The sequence below is a fragment of the Gopherus evgoodei genome, chromosome 3 (genome assembly GCF_007399415.2).
Source record: "Gopherus evgoodei ecotype Sinaloan lineage chromosome 3, rGopEvg1_v1.p, whole genome shotgun sequence".
Lineage (NCBI taxonomy): Eukaryota > Metazoa > Chordata > Testudines > Testudinidae > Gopherus > Gopherus evgoodei.
The window spans coordinates 56,673,245-56,689,167 of NC_044324.1; the positions used below are offsets into that span (position 1 = coordinate 56,673,245).

The 15,923-nt window shown below is 45.0% G+C and overlaps 1 pseudogene; it reads right to left on the reverse strand.

Moving 5' to 3' along the window:
• Nucleotides 1-15,923, reverse strand: part of LOC115649368 — a 44,626-nt pseudogene that overhangs the window by 17,503 nt on the left and 11,200 nt on the right.

Here is a 15,923-nt window from a genome sequence, read left to right on the forward strand (position 1 = left end):
AGACAGAATTCCCTACAAACTATACAGCATCTTTTCTTAAACTGCACTTGGCTGCTTTCAGCTGTATGCCAACTTGTTGGAGTTGGTCTAGCTGGTCCAGAATAGCATTATGCTCAGGAAGGGTCTTAGCAAAGATGAGAATGTCATCCTGGATATTATCGAGGAGCTGAGAGATCACTCTCAGAAAAACCTCAGGCAGGGCCACCCGGGGGGGCAAGTGGGCAATTTGCCCCAGGCCCCGGGCCTCACAGGAGCCCCCAGGAGAGTTTTTCAGGGCCCCTGGAGCAGGGTCCTTCACTCGCTCCAGAGGCCCTGGAAAACTCTTATGGGGCCTGGGTCCCCAGAGCTTCGGCGGTAATTTGGTGGCGGGATGCCCTTCCATTCCGGGACCCACCACTGAAGGGCCCCAAAGACCCACAGCGGGGACCCCCCTCCACCGAATTATCGCTGAAGACCAGGCTGCACTTCAGCGGCGGGTCCCGCTTCAGTGATAATTCGGTGATGGGCCCCGGAATGGAAGGGACCTCCAACGCCGAATTACCACCAAAGCAGGGGGCACCCAGCTGCCGAAGACCCCAGGTCCCCGGAATCCTCTGGGCGGCCCTGACCTCAGGAGTAGAAACTACACCAAAAGGTAGCCATTGATAGCAGTGCCTCCCAAATTGTGTACTGAAAGTCAATAAAAGCTGTGAACTTTCAAGCACAGGTATTTGCCAATAAATGGATCAGTAATCCAATTTAGAGAAAGTCCAGGATCCACTTACCTGGCTTATTATCTCTTTGAAGGTTGGCAATTGAAACTGCTCACATTTCATATATTTATTAAGTGTTCTAAAATCTGTGAACATTCAAATGTTGCCATTTTTCCTTTATACAATAACTGCGGGTGAACTCCAGTCCAAATGTCAGGTATGTAGCAGCAGGGCCTGGATAACTCTACAGACCAAATGCTATGTACATGCATAGAAACAGACACTGGAACACCGAGTTCAGGGAGCAGGAACCAGGACACAAACAGAAACAGGGAGCAGGAGGCAATAAGCTGGGAGGCATCATACACACACCAGTCGTTACAGAGCATGAGGAGCGGGACTAAGGAGGGTCAGGTGATAGACAAATGGAAACCTGGCCCTTGTAAAAGGAATGAGAGTGAGGTCAGTCAAAAGTTGAAAGCCCAAGGAGTGAGCAGGCAGGCACTCAGGCTGGCTGGCTTCTGCGATAGGTCCTGCAAGGAAAAAGATCATCCAGGGGAACCAGTCTGGGGCTCTATACCAGGTCCAGGAAGGACATGAGGCACTGAGCCCAGGAGGTGAGGGACTTTTCTATTTGGTAGGACTTTTTAATTTGGACTCCTGCTACCCCAGAAGGGGTTATGTTTGTTGTGACTTGGCTGGAGGACTAAGCCACATCTCCAGCACAGACTAGCGTGCAGAGAGCCAGGGAGACCCACCTGGTGGAGGAAACTGAGACAAGGAGTGCACAGCACCATTTTTGGCCAACAGGGAGCACTACTGAGTAGCCATGTCCCTATGACAGCCCCTTCTTCTTCTTCTGTGAATTTTACATGATTCCTTTATGTGTGGAGAGTGCAGTCACCATCTATTCAGTTCTAAGCCTCTCTACTGAGGCTGCCAATATCAAGGCTAATGAGTACAAATCATGATAATGGTTCTCGTGATATTACTGTCTAGTGGAAACTGGACTAAGATCATCTCATTTTAGAGACTAGTCAATTAATGTCAGGTGGAAACAATTTGTGGGACTAATCACTAGCAGCTTGGGATGCATTTAAACTGGTGACCTGGCAGTAAAAGACTCAATTTCCCATTTACCAATCCTCTAAACCATATGGTCCCTCTGTCTTTAGTAGTCTAGCTTTAGATACGGTAGAGTTGCTAGTTCTTGTAAAGCAGAAACATAGCTTACTAGAGCTCCTTTAGGTCCAGGTGAACCAAAATCCCCTGGAAAACCGACAAGACCCTGCAATTAACAAACACAAATACCTGCATTGTGTAAAAAGAGGTATCAGCTTTCATGAACCACTAACTTCTACTATGAATTATCAGTGCAACTGTAACCTGTATAAAATCACTACATACGAGCAAGACACATTGCTGTCCACTAGGAGCACAAAGTTAATCTTACACCTGAATATTGAAGATATGGAGTCTTGGAAGGCAGGGTCAAGCCTGTAAGTATTATAAGAATAATGGAAAATATTTTGGTTCCACTGGAACATTCATTGTAATAATTTGTGTGGTGTTTATCTGAAAGGAGTGTGAAGAACATGGGAGATATCTGTATTATTTTTTATGAATATTTATATACACCATTTTCTGCTGCAGGGGGACAAAGAATTAACTTAGCCTATGTCTACACTACATCATTTACAGCAGCACCAATGCACCTGTGCCACTGTAGTGCTTCTGGTGAAGATGCTATAAGCAGACAGGAGAAAGTTCTCCTGTTGGCTTAATAACTCCACCTCCATGAGAAGTGGTAGCTATGTCATTGGCACTTAGGTCAATATAATTTACGTTGCCTGAGGAGGTGACTTTTTCACACCACTGAGCAATGTAAGTTATACCAAAGTAATTAGAGCATAGACACAGTCTTAGTCCTCCTCTGCAGGATGGCAGACAATGGATACAGGTGGCCCAATCACTGATATTTAACCAAGCAATACAGGTATCAAGAGCTGTAGTCCAAGGGGAGACTACTGGCCAAAGACTATTGACTTCCTAATGATCAACTGTAACAGAGTATTGGAGAATGGAAAAACCCAGGGGTAGGGCAGTAAGAGACAACGATGTTAAAATTTGCTATTAAAAGTGTCTCTGCAGCAAGACCAATTCCAAACCAGAGGACAAGATTGCACAGGAGAAAAAGGAGTGTTGAATAATCTTGGATGCCCTGGAAGACACTAACTAAGACCCACTGAATAAGGAAGGGTCTTGTGTGCAGGTGTTTGTTATTTTTCCCTAGATCTGTATATCTCTGTGCTGTGTTTAAGAGTAAAGTGTGTGTGTGATTTGGTAGTCCATATGTGTAGTGAAGTGGAGTGGCCGCACATGGACCTGGAGGGGGAGGAACCCCACACTGAGCCCTGGTGGGCAGAGCCAGGCCATGCTCAACCCTCCCACCAGAAGTCAGTGGGCAGGACAGGAAGTATAAAAGGTGGGGCTGGAAGCTCAGTTGGGCTGCAGCTGCCAGATGCCTCCTGCTTGCTCCAGAGCTGGGAGGCTGCTGCAGGCCCCTGGGGAACTGAGGGCTGGCTAGAGCCATATGCTGACCTGACTATGGAGTTGCCAGAAGTAGCTCAGGCCTTCTACCCTGAAGACAACCCTCTGCAGACCCAGGTACAACCCAACGGGGTATTAGGAAGTGGCCCAGGGGCAGCTGACTCAAGATTAGCTGCAGCACTGCCTGAGTTTAGGTCATCTTATTATGGTCAGAATCCCCAATGACCCAGTGGCAAATCCTGCTGCCACTATTAGGGGACGGGGCCGAGGTGCAGTGGGGTGGGTGGGCCCTAATAGCGCCCCTCCCTGCCACCCCAACACTGGGGTGACAGTATCCCCCTCTCTATGCCACGGAACCAGTGTTTGTTGGTCATCCACCGAAGCTAGGATGCCTGAACCCCTTGCTGCTCGGCCCTGACCACAGCCTGAGCCCTAGACTCCTGTTGCCTGACCCTGACTGAGGGCCTGGGCTACTTAACTGCTGTTGTTGCTTGACCCTGAAACAGGCCCGAGCTGTGAACTCATTGCCCTGCCCTGCCTGAGGGCCTGGGCCACCTAACTGCCTTTGGCTGCTTGGCCCTGAACACAGGCCTGAGCTATATACTCTTGCGGTGCCACTAAATCCCCAGGACAGGCAACGCCCAGAGACGTAGTGAGGGGTGGACTGGCCTCCCATGGACCCAGAAGGGGAGGAACCCTGCCACTGAACCACTACACTGTTACTTGCTTTAACTGTCAAAGTCCCTGGAGGGTGAAATATTAATCGAGAGCACCCACAAATTGTGGATCTTGTGATTTTGGGGGTCAGCACTGATCTTGGGACACAGGGTAGCAGGACCACAAGGTCCCCCATCTTGAGAAGCAATACCAGACTTGGAGACTGTACACCCGCTGTATGTCTCAAAGACAGGATATAGAAAAGAAGTGTTTAAATGCTACTGCAACTCAGTACACTGAAAAGCCCATGGGATCCAGAGGGTTGGATCCAGTGCAGCAGTCTGGTGAGCGTCCATAAGGGGGAGTTTAGCAAGAGTAAATAGGCAAAGCTCCATGACATTTATTTCACTTATTTAAAAAGAACAAACCACTAAAGCTAGTGAAAAAAGTGTTAAATAATGTAGAAAAATACATAGTGACTAATTCTGAGAAGTGTTTGACAATCTCACAGATTGATCTTTATGGGAATAAATAGAGGCAATACATGGAGTTTAAGATTAAATGAGACCCTTATGATCATGTAGCCTGACCTCATGCTTAACATAGGCCATAGAATTTAACTCAGGGTACGGCTACACTTGAAACTTCAAAGCACTTTGAAGTGTGAGTGTGGTCGCAGCGCCAGCGCTGGGAGAGAGCTCTCCCGTGCTCCCAGCGCTGCAGCACTGATTACACTGAGGCTTTACAGCGCTGTATCTTGCAGCGCACAGGGGGATGTTTTTTCACACCCCTGAGCATGAAAGTTGCAGCGCTGTAAAGCGCCAGTGTAGACATGGCCTTAGTGATTCCTGCATCAAGTCCATAACTTCTGGTTCAGCTACAGCATATGTTAGACAATACTCATTTAAAGATTTGCACCACTTTTTTTGGTAAATTGTTCCAATGCTAATTACTTCAACTGTTAAAACTAACTAGTGGATTTAAGGAAATGTGTGTAAACCTGTGCTTTAGTTAATATTACCCTAGGTCCTTCTTGGCCTGGTAAATCATCAGCCTCAGAGAAGCCTTCATTATCCTAGAAGCACAACAACAGACAAAGACAAAACTGAGTTCTCAACATGTAAGATAATCACCTTATGTTGTATGTAGGTATGGAACAGTGATGCCTTTGTTTTCTGTATGCTGCACCCTAAAATTTCTAGACAGCTGTCATTTTCTTCCCAGAACAACTGCAAAGTCTATTATAGTGAAGGTTGCTAAGCATCTGGTTTTCTACCAGAATGCCCGGTCAAAAAGGGACCCTGACAGCTTCAGTCAGCACCATGGACCAGGCCAGCAAAAGTCCAGTCAGTGGCGCAGCAGGCCTAAGGCAGACTGCCTGCCTGCCATGGCTCTGCATGTCTCCTGGAAGCGGCCAGCATGTCTAGCTACTAGGCACAGGAATGGCCCCCACTCCAAGCACCAGCTCCTCAGCTCCCATTTGCTGGGAAAGGCGACCAATGGGAGCGGTGGGGGCAGCACCTGCGGGCACGAGCAGCATACAGAACTCCCTGGCCGAGCCTCCACCTAGGAGCCAGACATGCTGGCTGTTTCCTGGGAGTTGTGCAGAGCCAGGGCAGGCACAGAGCCTGCCTTAGCCCCATGTGCCATGGACTGGGAGCCACCTGAGATAAATGCCATCAAGCTGGAGCCCACACCATGAACCCCCTCCCACACCCAAACTTCCTCCTGTAGCCTGCACCCCAAGCCCCTGCCCCACCCTGAGCCCCCTCGCACCCAAACTCCCTTTCAGACCCTGCACCCCAAATCCATGCCCCACCCTGAGCCCCCACCTGCACCCCAGAGCTCACACCCCCAGCCCGTGCCCCCTCCTGCACTCTGAATCCCTCAGCCCCTGCCCAGAGCCCCCTTCTGCACCCCAAACCTCTCATCCCTGGCTCCACCCCAGAGCCTGCACCCCCAGTTTGGGAGCCTTCACTTCCTCCTGCACCCCAACTTCCTGCCCCAGCCCAGAGAAAGCGAGTGAGGGTAGGGGAAAGCAAGCAACAGAGGGAGAGCAGATGAGTGAATGGGAGGCGAGGCCTCAGAGAAAGGGCAGGGCAGGAGCACGGGAAGGGTGTTCAGTTTTGTGCAGTTAGAAAGTTGGCAACCCTAATTACAGAGGAGACATTCTGTGCTACCTCATTAAGATTTTTACTTCTGTTCTTCCTAGGAAAACTTAATCCTAAATAAAAGTCATTTTAGGGTGAAGGTATATAGGTTTTTTGTGTATTGATATCAGACACCTAAACACCATATTGACACATTCAAAATACTGTGTGAGGGACAGTTCAATTCTAGGTATAGCAAGGTTGTTTTGCAGTGTGTATGTAATATTGTTCTCTCTCTAAAGCATAGTACCTTCACTCCTTGGAATCCCATGATTTCCACAAGCCCCAGTTCTCCCTGGTCTCCCTGAAATATTAAAAAAATAACTACCAGTAATTCAGTACTGGACACAAACATTTAATACACAAAACCTCTATTTCATGTAGTATATCTGTGTAAATCTCCAACAGAAATCTAAAACAGAAATGCACTAAATAGTAATGAGTTATCAAGGATCCCAATACACTTTACATAGAACTCTTTATATAGGAATTCCATGCCTATAATTGAAATACTACAGGTCTGTTGCATCTTACGTGCATTTAACATGCGCGATTTCAGCTTTACACTACTGGCAAAAACAAAAAAAAAAAGAGAATAATAACTATTTTAATACTGTACCTGCAGTGCGGGCGATTCTGCCCACCATTCAACTAAATGTAATTTTGACTATACGCGGTTTTCGCTTTATGCACTAATCGCGGAACGGATCGCCCGCATAAGATGAGACTCGGCTGAATAGCACTCTATGTATTGTCTATGCAAGGATCACTCACTCACTACTGAAATGGAGCCACCCGGGGGTGGAACATAGCAACCCTTCTGGACCAACAACACAATACAGCAGTTTTTAGGAGCGGGGATGAAAAAATGCTTTCATTTGAAATTACTAGGAAAATTTTAGTTATTCAGAGTGTAATAAGTGACCCATGATTTGGCAAAGAAACTATGGGATTGTTTAAAGAGCACAGACAGTCAGAACTTCAGTAACAAAACTTATCAGCAGTTCATTACCCTGTAGAACCATGCTGGAGAAATGCCCTAAATTAGCTAAGGCCCTAAATTATTTCTGATAGCAGATTCATGGTTAACATTTCATATTTACAGATGAAGTGCTCTGTTTAATATTTTGGCAATGGCAACACGTTTCTAGAATACTTCAAATCACAAGTACATTGTTCATTTTCCCTTTTATATTTCACATGAAAATACATGGCAAAAAAGTTAATAGGCTGCCTAATTTCCTGTTTGAGTCTGAACTTTGGCTTCATGCAGAATATAATGTAATACATACTCATTCACTTTCTAATCCTCTCATTCCTTTTTCACCCTTAGTGCCCACTAAACCCTTGAAGGAAAATAAAATAAAATGTGATACCAACAAATGAAAAAAAATCAGATATTTTTATATACTTGAACAATATATCAGTCATACTTTTGGACCAGGCTCTCCAGTGTGTCCATAATTTCCCAGGTTACCACGGACTCCCTATTAACAAGAAAAACAGTTTCATTGTTTAGTTTTAAGTGAATATAGTGCTAGTGAGTGTCATTGGAAAGACTGCATTGGGCTCTGAAGTTCTTTTTATATCCACACAAGAGTCAATGCAAGTTTTCCCCTGCTGCCAATCAAGGTCTTTAAGCGAGTCCTAGAGACTGAAGACCTCTACACCCATTCTGCCCTTAGCTTCTCTACTGAATCTTGCAACACCATCTAGTGGCAATTGTAACTGGGACTGAGTGGGCAACCTAGAAGAATTTCCAGTGTTAACTACAGAGTTGGATTAAAGTATGAGGATATCATCACATCAAAGCCAAAAATAGTACAGTGCAAGCTCAACAGGGCTCATGGACTGGGGTTGGAGCTTGGGTGCAGGAAAGAAGCTGGTCAGATGACAAGAGAGCACAGTTACTATCGATGATCTTCGTATACTTTGGGACTGGTCCTGAAGTGCCAGCTCTCATGAAGTGACATCATAAAGTGACACCAAGACTACTGAAATCAAACCTGTGATGTTTAGGTTTAACTTGACAAGTTCAGACAGCTGACATGAAACTGAATATGTGTTTTTCCTGAATCATAAGAGGGACTTCTGCTATTTAGGAATGAGATTAAAACTAATTTCCCATATGTGTTAGAACTGCATGTTATCACTTTAAGAGTGCGGTGGCATTCTGGTCCTGCTTGCAGGCTAGGGGGCTCTGTAGCAAAGCATGAGCACAGAGTCAGTAATGAAGGATCCAGCTTAAAGCAGAATGAGGTGAGTTGTGCCTTGCTGCCTTAGGGAACAGTCTGTTTTCAGGTTCTTATGTGATATTGTTCTGAAGTCTAAGAAATAAAGTAGTGTTAGGTTGCAACCTTCCGGCAATAGTATTTATGTTTTTTATCTAACTTCTGTAAGTATTCTGAGAACATAAAACAATAGAACATGGATTCTCAACTTACTGGTCATGAACCCCAGCAATATCGGGGGTCATGACTACCCTCTTTTTCTTTATGGCTAGATTAGAAAGAGGTCCTGAAACTGGTTTCTGTGGTAACATGGGATCACAGGATGGAAAGGGTTGAATCACAGACCACTGAACAAACTTTGGTTAAGGAAGCTGCAAAATCCTTTGGTCACGAGGTTTCAGCAGGAGCCTGGACCAGAAAGGGAAGGAGCAGGTATTTCATTGCCCCTCTGCTGACGATCCCTTTTGTCCACCATGTACAGCAATGGTGAACAAGTTTTCAAAGCTGCCAGTCTTCATTACTGAGCAATGCAGACTATACAATGAAGGCATGTTGTCTTATTTAATATTAAAAATAAGGCATAAATGGTAATTACCAGATTTCCAACATTGACAGACTTTCCTTGTTCTCCCTTCTCTCCTTTTTGCCTCTGGTGCAGGAGTAGAAAAAGGGACATCATTTCTATACAAAAATTAAAAATGATCTTCACAAATAGAAAGTTGATTTTTAAATTATAGCTTGGGCCCTGTTGTTCCTTGATCTCCTGATCTCCGATGGGCACATTTACATACTGTGTTTCTAGTAAGATCCTATTGAGCGCTTGCTCCACACCGACAATGAAGATACACCGCTACCTCAATATAACACCACCCGATATAACATGAATTTGGATATAACACGGTAAAGCAGTGCTCTGGGGGGGCAGGGCTGCGCACTCTGGTGGATCAAAGCAAGTTCACTATAACACGGTTTCACCTATAATGCGGTAAAATTTTTTGGCTCCCAAGGACAGCGTTATATCAAGGTAGAGATGTACTTTTTTTTTTTTTTTGCATTGCAAAGAGTGAGTTGAAGGACATGACTGATTTGACGGCATGGGGAGCTGCCATCTCTGTTCTCCACAAACAGCATTAGAAAATGTTCCTGAATCATATAAACGAGCTGGCATTAGGCACACACATCAGGTGCATGGCTTTGGAGAGTTCTTACTCTGTCAGCTTTCACATTAAGCAGAACAGAATTTAGTGGCCTGCTGGGAACCCTATATGTACCTTGAGAGGTACATGCTACAGGCCCAGTCTCACCAGTGATGGTGGAACTAGGGGTGCTGCCACACCCCTGGCTTGAAGTAGTAATAACAAACACCAAATACATGGTCTCCATCATCAGCATCCCCACTATAAAAATTGTTCCAGCACCCCTGAAGCTCACTCTCAGCTACTAATGCCCTGCCCCATTTCCAGATGCTGAAGCCCTTCTGAATCTGCACAATAATGACAACATCCTGAGCCCCATTATATCCCTTCTTCAATCTCTTTAGCCAAAACCATCCTGATCCACCAGCCAAACACTCCTCCCTATGTGACATGTGATTTGGGGAAGGCTCTCGGAGGCCCTGTATACCTCATTTTGCACAGAACACTGCAAAACCTGTGCTCACTTTGTAGGTTAGTGCTGAAGCAAAGGAGTTCATGAAAGAAACCACATAGCCTACTCACGACATCCAAAAGCTCACAGCAGCCTTCCAAGTAAGCTTTATCTGCGTCACAGTGCATTTCAAGTTGTTGTAAATCCACCTGACACATACAATCATTGGATTAAATTAATGTGAGCAATAGCAAACACATGCTAAATAAAGAGACTAAGAAAACCCCTCAGTGCACACGCACACAAATTCACACATTCACACCTACTCATTTTGTGCTCCTCTTCACATAGACACATTTGCCTCCATCTCCATCAGCTACAAACACTCAGTCAGTTGCAGACATTGACCAATTGTTCCTCCCCACACCCATTCTTTTCAGCCTCTCACCAATGAATTCAATATGAATTCTGTATCCGGAGTAGCTGCAGAATCTGGCTTACATTAAAAGAACAAATTCTGTCCTGGCTGCTTTTCTCTTTTTAAATTCTAAATTACTCAGTCTGATTTTCTTGTATAATGCAAACTTTCAAGTCAAATACATGCTGTATGCTCTATTACCCACTAACAAAATAGAGAAGTGTAAACAATTTTTAAAATCTTATTGGCTTTTCTCACTCTTCTATGTTTGCTTGCATTCATAGCCTACAGAAATACTAAATCAAAATACAGTTGCCTCTAGCATAAAGTCTGTGCTAGATCAGTAATTGCATTTGTTATTATATTTTTATGTAGAAAGTATTTCACTGCTATTCTGAATGCTGATACTACAAATCTTTATTGCACAAAATAGTCACAAACATTTTTAGTGTCAAATGCTCACCACCAGAGGGAACTCTAGCTAAAGTAATCAACTATTGCTGTGTGCCACTTGAATAGATAACTGCATGAAAAATTACTGTTACTTTTGTGTTAATAAAAAGCCTGCTCCTGTACCTCTAAAATTAATTAGAGTTTTGTCATTGATTTCAGTGGGAGCAAGTGGAGAGAAAAAAGGAAACTGCTGGAGATATTAAATTTTAAGGGGCAGAGGGAATTTAAATGCAACAGATCCATTTGAAAGGTTCACAGACAAAAGGATATAAACTGCAGCTAAGGAAATTTCACCTTATGGGAGATTGCACAGAGGATAGTTAGTGTCTGGAATGGAATCCCACAGGCAGCAAGATGAGCAATTATGAACAACTGCAGTGCCTGGTTTACAATGGCTCCAGTGGCTCCATTGGGCTGTAGCATGTACCAGCTCAGCCCGGCAGACAGGGCCGGTGACTGTGGCCAGGAGGCAGGGGTTGGGGGAATAGGTCTTTGGGGAGTATGAGGGGGTGCTAGGCTGTGAAGGGTCAGGGAGGATCTGTAGGTGCTGGGGAGTAAGGGTTATGTGGAGGGTGCTGGTCAGTTGTGGTGGGGCTGTGTGCAGGGGTTGTGTCGTGTAGGGCGCTGTGCATTTGTGGGTGGGTCTGGGGGACCTCTGGTCATAGGGAGTTGGGGGGTGTTGGGCAGGGGGGATCTGTGTGGTGTGGCATGGGCCTGCCCCCGAGGGGAAGGGGAATGTTGGCAGCACAGGGCCCGGTGGGCCACTGTGCATCTGGCCACTGCTGGTTTGTAAATAGTGCCCCCGCATGAGGCAGAGCGGGGCCGCCCCTGCCATGCCCCGCCCCATTGCCTCTGGCTGGCTCCTGGCTTCGGAGACTGACCTCCCCACACCGTGCTCCATTGCCTCCATGGGAGCCCACAAAAGGTTAATCCAGCCCTGAACAACTGTATTTAGAAAAAGAATCAGGTGGACACAGAATAAAAACACTGAACACTAACTAGGTTCACTAACTAGGTTCACTGACCTAGCCTAATGGCTTTCTTCCCTTATATTTCCAGTAGATGACACTGTACAGTAACATTACTCATGCTAAGTATCAGAGGGGTAGCTGTGTTAGTCTGGATCTGTAAAAGCAGCAAAGAATCCTGTGGCACCTTATAGACTAACAGACGTTTTGGAGCATGAGCTTTCGTGGGTGAATACCCACTTCTTCAGATGCATGTGGTGGAAATATCCAGGGGCAGGTATATATATGCTAGCAAGCAAGCTAGAGATAACGAGGTCAGTTCAATCAGGGAGGATGAGGCCCTGTTCTAGCAGTTGAGGTGTGAAAACCAAGAGAGGAGAAACTGGTTCTGCAGTTGGCAAGCCATTCACAGTCTTTGTTCAATCCTGAGCTGATGGTGTCAAATTTGCAGATGAACTGAAGCTCAGCAGTTTCTCTTTGAAGTCTGGTCCTGAAGTTTTTTTGCTGCAGGATGGCCACCTTAAGGTCTGCTATAGTGTGGCCAGGGAGGTTGAAGTGCTCTCCTACGGGTTTTTGTATATTGCCATTCCTAATGTCTGATTTGTGTCCATTTATCCTTTTCCGTAGAGACTGTCCAGTTTGGCCGATGTACATAGCAGAGGGGCATTGCTGGCATATGATGGCGTATATTACATTGGTGGATGTGCAGGTGAATGAACCAGTGATGGTGTGGCTGATCTGGTTAGGTCCTGTGATGGTGTCGCTGGTGTAGATATGTGGGCAGAGTTGGCATCGAGGTTTGTTGCATGGATTGGTTCCTGAGCTAGAGTTATTATGGTGCGGTGTGCAGTTACTGGTGAGAATATGTTTCAGGTTGGCAGGTTGTCTGTGGGCAAGGACTGGGATCATTGTCCAGGATGGGTTGTAGATCCTTGATGATGCGTTGGAGGGGTTTTAGCTGGGGGCTGTATGACCCTATGCCACCAGCACTCCCAGCTATCTCCGTGACACCACTGATTTCCTGAGGAAACTACAATGCATTGGTCACCTCCCAGAAAACACCATCCTAGCCACCATGGATGTAGAGGCTCTCTACACAAACATCCCACACACAGATGGAATACAAGCTGTCAGGAACGCTATCCCTGATGATGCCACAGCACAACTGGCTGCTGAGCTCTGTGCCTTTATACTTACACACAACTATTTCAAATTTGATGACAATCTATATCTCCAGATCAGTGGCACTGCTATGGGCACCCGCATGGCCCCACAATATGCCAATATCTTTATGGCTGACCTGGAACAACGCTTCCTCAGCTCTCGTCCACTCACGCCCCTTCTCTACCTACGCTACATTGATGACATCTTCATCATCTGGACCCATGGGAAGGAGACTCTGGAAAAATTCCACCACAATTTCAACAGCTTCCACCCCACCATCAACCTCAGCCTGGACCAATCTACACGGGAGGTCCCCTTTGTTGACACGACGGTGCAAATAAGTAATGGTCACATTAACACCACCCTATATCGAAAACCTACCGACCGCTATGCCTACCTTCATGCCTCCAGCTTCCATCCCGGACACATCACAGGTTTGCTGAGCTGGAAAATGAAGAAGGGGCTCAGCAGTCTATAACTGAAGGAGGGAGGGCAAGGAAGAAGAAAAGAGCAGCCAATCCTGTAAGGAGAAGAGCCAATGGAGATACCCAGAATTCAGAGCTCCAGAAGGATACAGAATGACTTACAGAAGATTGCAAGGAAGAAAAAAAAAGAGGTCTTGCAGACAGAAAACAGGAGGAAGGCCAGAGAATCACACCATCACCAGGAAAAGGCATATCTACATGACTGGGAATTCCCTACTAAGAAGAACAGACAGGTCTGTCACCAGAGCTCATCCAGAGAACCAAAGGCTGTGCTGTCTTCCAGGATCTAAGATATGGGATGTGGACCTGAGGCTGAAGAGAATCCTAATGGGAACAGGAAAGCATCCACTGTTTATCCTTAATGTGGGAACAAATCACACAGCTAGATTATCTCTGGAATATATCCAGGGAGACTATGCCAGGCTGGAGAAGATGCTTAAGGAAATGGAGGCTCAGGTGATCTTCAGTGGGATTCTGCCTGTCCCTAAAGGAGGAGAATGAAGGTGAGACAACATTATGATGATCAACAGATAGCTCATGCAATGATGCTATAAGGAGGACATTGGGATGTTTGACCACTGGGAGACATTCATAGATAGAAGACAGTTTTCTTCGGAGGGAAATAGACTTCTGGTAAGGAGATTGGTGAAACTCATTAAAAGACCTTTAAACTAGGAACTCAGGGGAGACTGTTGGGAGATACTAATGTAATCTCCAGGCCTGATTTTAACATTGAGAGGGAAGAAAATCAAGTAAGGAAGGATACAGCAATGGAGAAAAGAACAGCAGCAGGTAGGAGAATGGACATTAAGAGGAAGGATAGTGCTGATACCAGTCAGATAGTCGACAGTAGCAGAAGAATGACTGTACCCACTCGGGTGAGGAATGTGGGCAAAACCAAGCAACATCAGTTAAGATGTTCGTACACCAATGCAAGGAGCCTGGGTAACAAAATGGAGGAACTATAACTACTGGTACAGAAAGTGAAACCAGATATTATAGGGATAACAGAAACATGGTGGAATAGTAGTCGTGACTGGAGTACAGGTATTGAAGGGTATGTGCTGTTCAGGAAAGACAGAAATAAAGGCAAAGGTGGTGGTGTAGCATTGCATGTTAATGATGAGGTAGACTGTAAAAAAATTAGAAGTGATGGAATGGATAAGCCAGAGTGTGTTTAGGCCAAAACCACTTTGGGGAAGAAAGCTACTAAAGGTTCCCACGATATAGTGCTTGGGGTGTGCTACAGACCACCAGGATCCAATTTGGCTATGGCTTGAGACCTCTTTAATGTTTTTAATGAAATAAATACTACTGGAAATTGTGGGATCATGGGAGACTTTAACTTCCCAGATATAGATTGGAGGAAAAGTGCTACTAGTAATAGAAGGTTTTCTTGGGTATGATAGCTGAGAGATTTCTTCACAAATAGTTGCTGAACCAACAAGAGTGATGCCATTTTAGATTTGGTATTGGTGCATAGCGAGGACCTCATAGAAGACTGGTGGTAGAGGACAACCTTGGTTTGAGTGATCATGAGTTAATTCAGTTTAAACTAAATGGAAGGATAAACAAAATAGATCTGAAACAAGAGTCCTTGATTTCAAAAGAGCAAACATTAATAAATTAAGGGAATTAGAGAAGTGCATTGGACCAAAGAATTCAAGCATCTGAATAACTTGGAATAACTTTAAGTCAAAGTTGCCAAAGCTATCTGAAACCTGCATCCCAAGAAAGGGGGAAATATTCGTAGGGAAGGATTGCAGACCAAGCTGCATGAGCAAACATCTCAAACAAGTGATGATGAGAAAACAGCAAGCCTAAAAGGAATGGAAGATGAGCAGGATCAGCAAGGAAAACTACCTCTTGGAGGTCAGAAAGTGTAGGGATAAAGTGAGAACTGCCAAAAGCCAAGTAGAGTTGGACCTTGGAAAGGGAATTAAAAGATTCTATAGCAATATAAACAAGAAGAAAGCAAGGAAAGAAGAAGTGGAGCCACTAAGCACTGAAGATGGGGTGGAGATTAAAGATACTCTAAGCATGGTCCAACACCTAAACAAATACTTTGCCTCAGTTTTTAATGAGGCTAATGAAGAGTTTTGGGGTAGTGACAGAGTGGCTAATGGCAACAAGGATATGGAGGTAAAAATTACCACATTTGAGGTGAAAGACAAACTCAAACAGTTTAATGAGACTAAACTGCAACCCCTGGATAATCTTAATTATAGGAACTGGCACATGAAATTGCAAGCCTAATAGCAAGGATTTTTAATTAATCTGTAAACTCGGGTGTTGTACCCTATGACTGCAAAACTGCTAATATAATTCCTATTTTTAAGAAGGGGGTGGAGGGGAAGTGATCCAGGAAACTACAGGGCTGTTAGTTTGACTGCAATTGTATGCAAGGCTTTGGCACAAATTTTGAAAGTGAAAGTAACTAAGGACATAGAGGTGAACAGTAAAGGGATAAAATACAACATGACTTTACAAAATGTAGATCATGTGAGACCAACCTGATCCCCTTCTTTGAGAAGATAACTGGTTTTTTAGACAAAGGAAATGCAGTAG